Genomic DNA, 12,882 nt, shown 5'->3' with positions numbered 1-12,882 from the left:
CTAATGGACAGAACAAGGTCTGTGTATTAGTTTTCAGCCACTGAAAACTAATCCACAAAAATAATGTGGATCACAGACACAACAAAGCAAGATTTTGTGTCTTTTTAAATTTAAACAATCAAAGCAGTTGGGTATTTTCTTTCTTTGCGATCATTCTTCATCTGCACCACTATGGTGAAACTATAACCCCACTGGAGAATGGAAGATGGAGATAAGCATGAGGAAATCAGCTGGGGAGATAAACAACCATTAATCTGGCTGGTGGTGATTAAATCAGCCATAGGCAGCAAGTAGGTTCTTAACTGTCTGTGAAAGTGTGATACAGATATACTCAGTTTTCCTCTTTGTGTCCTATTTGTGATGGGAAACAGCCATGAGATGCAATGAAAAGGAGAGGAAAGAAAAAGGAAAGGATCTGCACTTATTGCCCAATGACACCTGCATTTTCTTTTATAAAAGCTATTCAGCTTTGCCATTCTTTTCAGGAGTAGGAAGAATATGGCTGAGGTTCATCCTACCTGAAGGACTGCATCTTCCTGTATGAGCCTGTTTTGATCTCTAAGTATTGAGAACCACTGGAGGTCCTAGCTCAATCCCACCTTTCTCCTGGGCACATTTGGTAGCAACGGGCTGTGGCGCAGCTGGCTAGTAACCAACTGCAATAAATCACTACAGACTGAGAGGTCATGAGTTCAAAGCCTGGGTCAGGTTAAGCCTCCGACCATTAAATAGCCCGGCTTGCTGCTGACCTATGCAGCCCGAAAGACAGTTGCATCTGTCAAGTAGGAAATTTAGGTACGCTTTATGCAGGAGACTAATTTAACTAATTTACAACACCATAAAACTGCTAGCAACATGCCGGAAAGGAATGAGGAAGTACAGTCACTAGTGGATGGTGAAGCAACAGCTCCCCCTGTGACTGGAATCATGAAGCTGGAAATGTTAAATGCCTCCGTGTGTGTCTATACTGTATGTTGTTTGTCTGATGGCATTGAATGTTTGCCATATATATGTTAATTGTAATCCGCCCTGAGTCCCCTTCGGGGTGAGAAGGGCGGAATATAAATACTGTAAATAAATAAAAATAAACATAGGTGAGAGGCTTTTTGTTAGCTGTTCTCAGGGTTTGGAACTTTTTCCTAAGGAGAGTAGGCGAGCATCTACTCTGTAGAATTAATGCAGTTTGACACTACTTTAACTGGCATAGCTCGATGCTATGGAATCATGGGAGTTGGAGTTTGGTGAGGCAGCAATGTGCTTTGACTAAGGACCTGCTAAATCTACAATCCCCATGATTCCATAGCACTAAGCCATGACAATTAAAGTAGTGTCAAACTGCATTAATTCTAAAGAATACTATACTTCTGCCAGCTAGGGATTTTTTTTTCTCCAACAGGCTTTTGGAATAGTTTGCTGTCTATTTTACTCTTATCTTCTGTCTTTTAATTAATGTTATATAGTTTTATTCTATAGATTGTTTAACGGTATTGTGATGTCTTACTTGGTTTTCCCTCTCCGGCTTATTTCCTGGTTGTTGCTCTTGGGTGGAATGTTCCATTGGCTCTTGTTTTGGGGGTGGAGCTTGGGACTCCCCTGTAGGTTTGGATGAGATGGTTCAGCCTGTGAGCTAGCCTCTAAAGGCTTTTCCCCTCCTTTTTGATTCCAGAGCAAAACCTCTTAGAGGTAGGTCTTAGAATTTGGACTGGATTGTTTGACCTGGCAAATTCAAACAGGCAACCTAAATCTTGTACTTACCATTATAGATAGTGCTTATAGTCATTTCATAGCTCGTATTTACCTTATAGTTTCTTCATAGCTAGTACTTACCTCAAAGATATCTCAACTTACAGTTTCCTCATAGCTTTAGGTGCTTACCACCATAGCCTTGTACTTAGCTTATAGTTTACCTCATAGCCTATAGTCATTCCACAGCTGGTACTCACATCACAGCCTACTACCTGCCTTACCTTATAGTTTCCTCATAGTTTGTGTGCTTACCTCACGTAGTCTTTATAGCCTTCATTCTCAATCAATATAGTTTTATTTCTTTATAATTTCAGTGATTTTACCTCATATTATTTCTAATACAGCAAAACGTTTATTTTCTGTGTAATTAAACTCAAATCTACGATCTTTGTTTTCTGTTATATGTTTCTGATTCAACATTCAAGATTCCTACTTGAAATTACCATTTCCTGTGTTCAAAAAACATACTTTTGGTTATCTATAACCAGCTGCAAGAGTGTTTACTTTAAAGTTTGAGGTATAATAAAGGATAAACCGAAAGCTGCATGGGTAGCCAGACACATATAGATAGTTATTCCCCCAGCATGCCTTCACAGGCATGCTGGGGGAATAATAGTGATATTTTAATATGTATTTATTTAAAATAATTTGCAAGCCGCTTTCAGTTTCAGAACAGAGAAAAGGTTTCCAATAAGAAACTATATTCAAAAGTTAACGACCACCGGTTCTTGAGCAGTGAAATGGTTAAAGAAAAAAAAATATCTAGTTTCTCTGCTGCTGCAAAAGACAATAGCTGAAAACACCTGAAAGTCTAGAGGGGAAAGCAGAATTATCAATATTTTGATTCAGTGATACCCTAACACACCAGTGTATAAGCAGAATTAGAACTTGGGTTTATGTCATATGTCTCGGAGGTCAAATTCCTTGTGAGTACTGCAATATGGTGAAATGCGTGTTACCTACCTCATCACAGTAGAGCATGGATCCACTTTAATTCCACTTTCTGCCTCCTGCAGAATTCTGGGGCTTGTAGTTTAGGGGAAGGCCCTTTAAACTGCTCAGCCAGACAGGTCCCAGGCCTCACTAAACTACAAACCCCAGAATTATGCAGAAGGCAGAAACTGGATTTAAAGTGGATCCATGCTCTAGTATGAACCAAACCTGTTAAATGTATGTGAGATTGATAAACATAAGTTATAAAGCTGCAAATGTATTTTTCTCTAAAAGCTCCATGACAGTCAGATGTTTAAGAGGTTCCTAAATGAAAACACAGATGTTGATCTGACTAATAAATGAGACACCTGTTTTCAAACTTTGGACCCAGATGACCAAAATGGCAGCTTCCAGAAAAAACTCGTTACACACAAATTGACAGGTATAACACAAAGAATCTTCAACCTTTTATGAAATATATAAGGGATGAAGAAGCCTTGTCTGTGTCAAAATATTTGTTCCATTCCAGTTTTTAATGTCAGTCTTTGGGTATTTGCCTTAAACAAATAGCCAAAGTGAAACTAGGGATTTTTTGGAATTAGAAGTTTTTTAAAGTAGGTATAGCATATTTGATAGAGGATGCCATATATCTGATTAGAGATGCCCAATAAAAGTATCTCTAATATTGTGGCTGATGTGATTTGGTCCTATGGTGAGATTTTCCAAGTGGGCATGCGAGCATATTCATTCATTCATGTCCCGCTTTTCTTTCGATAATGAGACTCAATATGGCTAACAAGTATTAGAAAAAAAATATAAGTTTAAAAAATTACAAAAATCAGAATAAGAGTTCCGTGAAAAGGTCTTTGTATCAAGGGCAAGTTAGTTGTGATCCCCTCTGAAAATTAGGCATCAGGCATTCAAGGCATGTTTAGAGAACATAATGAGTCTGTGCATGTTGGTCTCAGACCTCATGTCATGGGACCTTCAACCTTCATTGGTTTTATCTACAGGTCTCATTGCTCTGGGCAAAAGGAACAACCTGTACAACGTGAATTGAAGACCATCAAGAAGCCTTTCAGTCCCGTTGACATCTGGAAGCAAAGGTTTGGTTCATCCAGATAATTCTTCTATCGATGCATTCTAGTTTCATATATAAAACTGCTTCTCTGGCAGATTGTTTGTTCTATGCTTCAATATTATTATTCAGAGAGGAAAATGTGATGTCCCAGAAGGTCAGGGGTGATGGAAACAAACAAAAAAACATCTGGAGGACAGCAGGTTTTGCATTGTTCAATATTCATGTTGTTATTAGTGCCATGTTATGGTTAGTATTTAACATCATAGCTATGAAGCAAAAAAAGATGGGTCCCTGTCCTTCAGCACTTGTAACTGAAATTTTGATCTAAGATAAAATAATGTGGCAGGAAGAAAGAAGAAAAATATGATGGACAATGGATGGTAGAATATGTGCAAACAGAGTCTCACTTAGATTTGTTTGGGGGTCAACGAAAAGCGCAAACAGTAAAGCCAAAGGGTGTTAAAGGCTTTGGTCTGAAATGTAGAAAGTGAGAGAGAGGAGCATACAGTAAAGGATGCTGGCCTTCTATACTGCTGGTATGAGGCTTGGCTTGCCAGCACCTCTTCTGTAGCTAAAACTAGAGTCAAGGAAACCATTTGTAACACATGTAGAAGGTGTGATCTGTATTCCTGACCTGGAATAAATTGTGACAGGCATACACTGTGCCAAGGCTTTGAACTCTGTTCTGCTTCCTTGCTCTCATCTAACAGTGATCATATCTGGCAATAGTGCAGTACTGACAATACTGTGTTTCATCTACTTCAGAGAAGGCTATGAGAAAGTCTCTCTTACAAATAGTTAACCTACCTGTGGCAGTTTCTATTTGAACATAATGCCAGTAGTAACCATGATTCCAACATGAGTGTGGAACACTGTGAATAATTACTTGTATCTACTAGCCTTATGAAAATGTTGCAAAATCTTGAGTTTTAACACCCAGGACCTAAGACATATTTCATGTGTACTTTTATTTGACTTTACAAATTGAAAATGTGTACTGCAAAAGTAGACATTTTAAAGGTACCTCAGTTGCTCTCCCATCACTGTCATCATCATCTCATACACTGGTTTCAACCTTTGGTTTTGAAGCTTAAACCTTCAGAACTCCCAGTCAGTAAGGGATTCTGGGAGATGAAGTAGCCCTACTATAATTTACAGCTAACCCTCCACATTTCCTGAGGTTAAGGGCACAGGACTTATGCAAAAGTGAAAAACCATGAATAAACAAAAATGCTATTCTATTCTTGAGACAACACTTCTCTAGGACTATCAAGATGAACCTATCTGAGATTGAGCGTGACTTGCCCAGGGTCACCCAGGTAGTTTCCATGGCTGATCAGAGATTTGAATCCTAGTCTTTAGAGTCATAGTTATATACTCAGGCAACTACTCCAGACTGAATCTCAGCCATGGTAACATCTTTACTTATTTAAGGTGGTACCAAGTGTGATTCAGAAGATCTAAGGGATATGCATGGACAGATAGTGCCCTGGCCCTATGAATAGTTATAACACCTGGAGAGAACCCCTGTTCATACAACTGCAAATGCTGATGATTCTTTACAGAATTACAATGAAATATTATAATTAGACTACATTGGTCAGGGCAGAGCCTGCTCTGCACAAGCAGTCCTACTTTTTTTACAGCATATTCTTTAAGATAGCTAAAGAAATTAATGTAGGAGCTTATCACATGAGGCAAGCAAATGTGCATAATAATAATAATAATAATAATACTTGTAAGGCCGCTCTGAGTCCCGCTCGGGGTTGAAAAGGAAGGTGGTTATGTGGCACCACAAATTGCCAAATCGGTATGGTTGCACAATTGAAGAGAGGTGCAATATCGAAGGTGCTCAATACAATATATATCTGCTATCAATGATAGTGCAACTGTAGCGGAATAGTGGACTTGTTTAATGGAGACTAGTTTCATTCCCAGAGGGTCACATACTTCACTCTGCAGCCCCCTTTTTTGTTGTTTTGTGTGTGTGTCAAGGTTGTTTTTTGGGGTATCAAGATTATTCACCTAAGATTTTTTATTGTTATCAGAACAAAAAGGAAAAATAGGGATTTTTGAAGAAGCAAGAAAGGAAAATGTTTTGACCATTGGAAAATGTAGCTTATCACTATATGTACTTTTCCAACAATTAATTTATTGGAATGTGGATTTTCATAAAAATGTCTACTTTATTTTCCATTGTGTCACTTCCCACCCCTCCACACCTCCATATGATTCTCTTTTAAATACACTGCATGTACTTTCAAAACAAAAAAGAAGGTGATAGGAAATAGTTCTTCAACGTTGCTTAGAGATCTGGATGGATGCTGAGAGCATGCATCCATCATATGATTACAGTTTCATCAGGATCTTAGGCACCTGGGCTTTTTTTTGCATGTATGGCAGCTGGATTGACAAGACAGATCATGATGGCTCCAAAGGGTCAATAAAACATGTGCCATGAAGGATTTACACAATAGACAGTAATGGCTTCTTTGGAGCTGTTACGGTCTATTGGGTCAATAATAATCCACTTTTTAAAGAGTGCCAAAATATGAATTTACGCAGCAGGCCACACTGTCTTCTGATCTATCAGATAAATGATATGAATTATCAGCATTAGTGCCCGCATTGCCCTGCACACCTAGTGATTCGAGCACAGAGAGTACAGTGTAGAAAATAAATAATGCATGTTACAAAATATATAGGGCATGATCCAATGAAAGTCCCTTCGTATCACATTAATTTTACTGTTAAGCATGTGCTTCCCTCTGGCCAATTGAAATTAAAAAAGATGCATGCATTTAACTTTGGCTGGATCATGCCCACAATGTGAAGAACTTAATAGTAAGAAGATGCTATACGCAAACTTAATAGCCACATACTTCACGAAAATTTGGAGATGACACAGCGTTTGAAATGTGCAGCTCAGTTTCCATCTCCATCACAATGAACCTAAACATATGATGTGTGAAAGCAACTCCCGTTGATAAACCTGGAATGTTCTTCCCTATTTACCCAGGAAGGTTACTTATAGTCAAGAACCTCAATAACCTTGGGAGTTAAGGAGTAAGTGCACAAGGCTCACTAGTTTCAAAAGGAAAACAATAATATTTCAAGTTAAGAAATGTAGCTAAAGCTTCTGAGAACCACAGCTGACATTCTGGCATATTTTTATGGATCAAGGTCTGAGGAAAGGCACCCTTTGCTTAAGTGATCAAGCTAATGAACTCCCCCCCCCCAAAAAAAAGAAAAAAAAAAGATGGAAAATGCTGCTGAGCATGGCAACCATAACTCTTGTGTATTGGTGGCTCAAAGCAACAGTGTTCTGTTTCTTTGTGCCCCATAGTGCTCATAAATCCCCCATTTTTAAAAATGAAAAGTATTTAAAACCATCAATGGACTGCACAAATGAGATCCATGTAGGATGCAACCATAGTTTTGAGCTATGCTTTCCCATGGTCCAAAACTACAACTGGCATCCCCCGTTTTGATAATGTTGATTGCAGGGATTTTGTTTTCAACCAGTTCACCCATTATGAGCTCCCATCTGTCAGCCCCAGCTACCCATGTGGGGACATGAGCGAAGCCTCCCACAGGATGGTAACACATCCGGGCATCCACTGGGCAAGGTCTATGTAGACAGTCGATTCTCTCACACCAGAAGCGACTTGCAGTATATTCTCAATTCACTTCTGACATGATTTTAAAAACCCATTATGATTTACTTTTTCATGTGTTCCTCAAGGCTTTATTTATTTAAAAAGAACACATTGCATGATTATTTTCAGGAAATGGGAAACTACAAATCCCAGCTTAATACATTGATCTATTTTATTTGACTGACAGAGCTTGCTGGGTATATGGATCCTTCAGGGACAGCAAGTTAGTGAAATACAGAGCTTCTCTTTCCTAGCAGAAAGTACAAAACAGAATGGCAATAAAGAAGCACTGGGAACCACTACCAGCAGGATCTCCCCTCACCCCCCCCCCCGGTATCTTCGCTTTAAGGTGTCTATTTGTAGTGGATATCTCCTATCTTCATTATTGACTAGTTTATCAGGCAGCAGGTATCTCTATCAGTCTATCTTGAATTGTTATCCAACAGAAGATTAAACGCTGCAACTGCCTCCTTGTGATTTTCACTCCGTATGTGGCAACAGTTTCAATCAAATTTCAGTGGTGTACATTTAGCTTAGAGAGCTCCGAGGACTTATCTCCCCGAAGCAGGTGATTTAGGCCATATTTACCTTGTACAGTTCCAAGATATCACAACCTGCTGCATTTAGGCCTTGAAATGGTTCCCAAGTCCTTCCTTTGCCTCCCATTTCTCTGAACAGCCAGGCTCCTAGTCAAGAAAGGATTTGGGAGAGAAGTGCGGGGGCGGAGGAAGGATTATTCCAACAAAGCCTTGACTAACAGATGTGTGCCAGTTCTCAGAAGACTTATCCAAATTCAGCAGACCTGTGTTGTTAGTCTTGAAAAAGAAAGCAGTGTATCTACCGACAGCATTGTTCTAAACACCTTCCTCATTAATAATGTTTTTGAATGTACTTATCACAGCTGTGAGTCAGCTCATGAATCAGGCTGGCAGATAGATGAAGGATGTCAGCTGCAAACACATTTCTTGGGTTGCATTGGATGCTTTAGGAATTTGTGACCTGTTAGGCAGAACATGACAAATTATTATTTCTTTTTTAAAAAAGAATTAATTAGTTAACACTTATATTTTCAAAGGTCCTCACAAATTATATTTATATATATATATTAAATATACTCTTTAGTTCGTTGTTACTCCAAACAATAAAGAATTCCTTTATTATTACTAATAATCCATCCCCGTATCTTCAGTGTGATACAATTCCTCAACTATTTAGTGAGGCCTTAACTGTTTAATAGAAAGGTAGCCTTGAAAATTTGAAAACAAAATATCAGAATAGGTCTTACTAAAATAGGAAAGGAACGTATTGCATTTACACCTTACTGTTCTCCCAGAATTGGGACTAAGATTGGCTCCTAACAAAATTAATTATGAAAATAATATTAAAATTAAAAGTTATTCCACATTAAGTTACAGTTGGAGTATAACACAATTATATCTTTATCATGGGCAAAAGGAAATAATTGCTAGTAATTAATTACTTCCAAGCTGTGCTATTATGGATGCTAATTCAAAATTGCTTTCCTATTTGAAAGAAAGTCATGAAAAAAGTTTCCTGAAATATGAGTAGAACACCATTTGTTTTGATTTTCTGGAAACATCCAGTCGATTTCATAATTTAATATTTGTTTAATTGCAGTGCCACTACACAATGTTTGTATTACAAAGGTGTGTAAAGAAGAAAGTATATCCTGTTCCTTATTCATGAAGAGTTCTTCAATCAGGCAACAAATCAAATGATCAGGAGTAGTGAATAAAACAGAGACAACTAAATAACTACAAATGGGAACAAAAAAAAGAGTATCAGGATTAGATTATAATTATGTCTAAGCAGGCCAGTAGCCAGGATTTTGGTTCGGGAGGGGCTGGGATTTTGGTTCGGGGGGGGGGGGGAAGCTGAATCTGAGTGAGAGAGGATCTACCCTAGCAAACTTTTTGTATCGTTATCCCAATACCCCCATGCATATTGGATATATTGAGCATGGTGATCAGACCATTATATGAATAAACATAACAGTTTAAATAATAAATGTAAGGCCTTCTCGCGGACCACCCTGAGAATTTCGGGGGGGGGGGTGTATTAATGTGGTGCATTTCCTAAAAGATCTACATTTTCCAGTGAATTTTTTCAAGGCTGCCTCCAGCAAAGAGAACTCCCAGACCCTTGCATGAGCTGCTTTGAGTCCTAGCCCTTGATACAAGGGTCACTCTAAAAGTAATGGATACCTTTTTTAAAAATTTGATTCTGCATTTTTCATACAGTATGTCAATACATGCTTTAAGAATGGAATGTCACTTTTCCACATAATCCCCATCCGCTTCAACAGCCTTACGCCACCTTGCAACTAGAGCCTATATTCCTGCATGGTAAAACTCTGGATCGGCTCAGCTGAGTCACTAAGAAGTCATTATCTTCAAATCTCATTCCACACAGGAAGTTTTTCAGTTTGCTGAATAGGAGGTAGTCTGATGGGGCTGGATCAGAGCAATAAGGTGGGTGTAGTAACTGTGCCCACCCACAGTCTCTCACTGGGGACTTCATCCCGCGGAATAAGTAAAATGTTTGAGATCATTGGTTTTCCCTTAAGCTTTGCCATGCCCTGTTTTGAAATTAAATGGAATATCATTTTCTTCACTTTCTTTAAGATTTATCCATTTTATTTGCCATCACATGAAAGACATATGTCTCCTCACATTGTCTCCTTCTCCGTTTTCTCTGGATAGAAAAAAATCCTACGTGTTTTGTTTGCAGAAAGTATAAGGCATATTTCATTTACCATATGCACAGATATCTCTCAATTAAAAAGCAAAATCTATTTATTTTCCATTTGAAAAGAGATGAATTATTGTTCCTTTCTCCTTGGTCCCAAAACAGTAATGGCAGAATAAAGGAAACAATACTGCCCATGTCAACGCCTCCATCCATGATGACATTGTTTTATTTACAAATGGGCAAAGGGGGATTACCATCACATGTTGCATTTTTACACATCTCTACATGGGGAATCAGAAACGAAGTTGATTGCCAATCGACTTAGGAATTGTAGGAAAAACCCACATTTTAGAAACGGCAAAATACCTAGAACCCATAGTTGAAACTTGCATCATGTGATGGGCTCTGTGGGTTGCCAATTCTTAAATGTGTAAAAAAGCAGATTTTATTGCGTGTAATGAAATAATGGGTTTGCTGACTAACATTGTAATGCAACAGCAAAACATCTTGTTTCTGCCGGTGTGGATGAACACGATGCAGGTGAACTAGACATTTTTCAAAAATTTCTAGCAACCGTCAACAATATTCTCAGACTGCCAAAAGCAGGGCCAAGTATGATATTAACTGGAGGTCAATGAAGTTGTAGGGACAGCAATCGGTAGATCAGCAGGTTTGAGGTGAGTCCCATGCAGACTCACCTCAATATAATGATCTGGTATATTTTATGTCAACCCCTCCTCCTCCTGCTGTTATGTGTATGAAAAGTTTGAACCTGAAGTAGATATTAGATATCCACTTCAGAAATCACTTTATTTGGTGCATAGAATATATGGTTCTCCACACATAGATAACAACACAATTATTTGTGCGAAGTCTTTTCAAGGCTGACTTGGTGGACTCATCAGCTTTTCTCCAATCAGCAAGACAATACCAAATATTCCTGGGTACATATGAATCACATAATTACATAAACTGCTCTAAAACCTTTAGGCAATGTTTGTCATGCTGGCACTGTAATGATGAGCACTGATGTGTGAAAGGAATGTGTGGAAATCATCACTCCATGAGGTCGAATGGGAGGAAAGAGATTGTCAATTGACACTTTCCGTCAGGGTAGTGTTCAGAGGCTGGACTATATTCCTTCTTAATGAGCTGGAAAGACAAAAGGAACAAATTGATTAACAGAGCAAACCTTTACATATTTACTCAGAAGTAAGATCTACTGAGTCCATGGGGACTTACTCACAGGAAAATGGATATAATGTTGTACCATAGATCAAGGAAATATTTTAGAGCAACATTCATAGACATATATTTCTATACAAATACAGGCAGTCTCCAAGTTACGAACAAGATAGATTCTGTAGGTTTATTCTTAAGTTAAATTGGTATGCAAGTCAGAATAGGTACATTTTAAGTGTACCTCCAGCCATCTCTCTCTCTCTCTCTCTCTCTCTCTCTCTCTCTCTATATATATATATATATATATATATATATAGCTGACTGTGATAAAGCTTTGTGGAGACTCCTTTCCCACATGATAACTTTTTCAGGAGTGAATTTCCCTTCCGAGGGATAGATTTCTTTCACTTCCTGTGGTCTCACCCCTGCTTGTAACTATGAATTGTTTGTAAGTCAGATCTTTATAACTTAGGGACTGCCAGTATATATTAGCTTTGGGTAGCATAGGGTAGGATTAATCCCCTTACAATTTTTGTTTGCCTGTCTGTACCCCTGGTCAGTAGATTTCAACTCACTTTCTGACCCTGTGATAATTGGCATTTTAAAAAATTGGCTTGTTTTGGAAACAAGGATTGGTGTGAAGGCATCAGTGGAGAACACCTTTTCCCCATGATAATTCTTTCAAGAGTGAAATTCTCTTCCTAGTTGTAGATTTTTCTCACTTCCTGTTGTCTCACCCCATTCTAAGACCTTATCACATGGGCAGAGGTAAAGCAGGGGACAGTGGAACAATAGTGGGGCACCAGAGGGAGCCTGTTGGTGCCTGTGGTCTCCCTTCCCACATTTCTCAAATTGTCCCTGCTTCCTCTTCAGCTCCCTTTTGGCTATGAGAAGTTGGGTGTAGCCCTGTGTCATCTGATGGTCTCTGGGGGACTCTGTACCAGTAACATGCTGGCAGCACAGAGAAGCAAGAAAAGACTCTTCTCAGCCTCAATGTGATGAGGTCCTATGAGTAGTTTGTAAGTCAGACTTTTGTAACTCAGAGACTGCCTGTAGGCATAAAGTAAAACTTGGTCCAGTGCTTCCCCGAGATTGGGTGCATCTATACTATTGAATCATGGTGTTGTAGTTTTACAAGGTCCTTGGCCTTTTCTGCCAAAGAGTGCTGATCAGACTACAACTCCCAGAACAACATAGTGTTGAGTCCTGACAGTTAAAGTGGTCTCACATTGAATAAATTTTATAGTGCAGAAGTAATTGTTCCTCTTTTTAAAATCCAGGGGGCTGGGCTTAATGTTTGACCAGTAACAGGCATGTAGCCGGGGGCGGGGGGGGGGGGGGGGGGGCTTGAGGGGCTTCAGCCCCCCCCCCCCCCCCGAAATTCTCAGGGTGGTCTGCAAGAAGGCCTTACATTTATTATTTAAACTGTTATGTTTATTCATATCATGATCTGATCACCATGCTCAATATATCCCATATGCATGGGGGTACTGGGATAACAATACAAAAGATTTGCTAGGGTAGATCCTCTCTTACTCAGATTCAGCCACCCCCCGAACCAAAATCCCA

At 39.0% G+C, this 12,882-nt stretch overlaps 2 long non-coding RNA genes across 4 annotated transcripts in view; one reads left to right on the top strand and one right to left on the bottom strand.

Moving 5' to 3' along the window:
• Positions 1-1,613: 1,613 nt before the first annotated feature.
• LOC134298946 (uncharacterized) overlaps positions 1,614-12,882 on the top strand; it is a 125,190-nt gene continuing 113,921 nt past the window's right edge. The window contains exons 1-2 of the long non-coding RNA XR_010006078.1: positions 1,614-1,683; positions 3,693-3,785. This is a non-coding gene — a long non-coding RNA (uncharacterized LOC134298946). The remainder of the gene's footprint in view (positions 1,684-3,692; positions 3,786-12,882) is intronic.
• The window catches only part of LOC103278555 (uncharacterized), a 32,118-nt gene continuing 28,925 nt past the window's right edge, over positions 9,690-12,882 (bottom strand). For all 3 annotated transcript variants that reach the window (XR_001730190.2, XR_506142.3, XR_506141.3), the window contains one exon: positions 9,690-11,283. This is a non-coding gene — a long non-coding RNA (uncharacterized LOC103278555). The remainder of the gene's footprint in view (positions 11,284-12,882) is intronic.

The sequence above is a fragment of the Anolis carolinensis genome, chromosome 4 (genome assembly GCF_035594765.1).
Source record: "Anolis carolinensis isolate JA03-04 chromosome 4, rAnoCar3.1.pri, whole genome shotgun sequence".
In the NCBI taxonomy this organism is placed as follows: domain Eukaryota; kingdom Metazoa; phylum Chordata; class Lepidosauria; order Squamata; family Dactyloidae; genus Anolis; species Anolis carolinensis.
The sequence above is the reverse complement of the archived record's forward strand: the minus strand, read 5'-3'. Positions and strand labels throughout refer to the sequence as shown.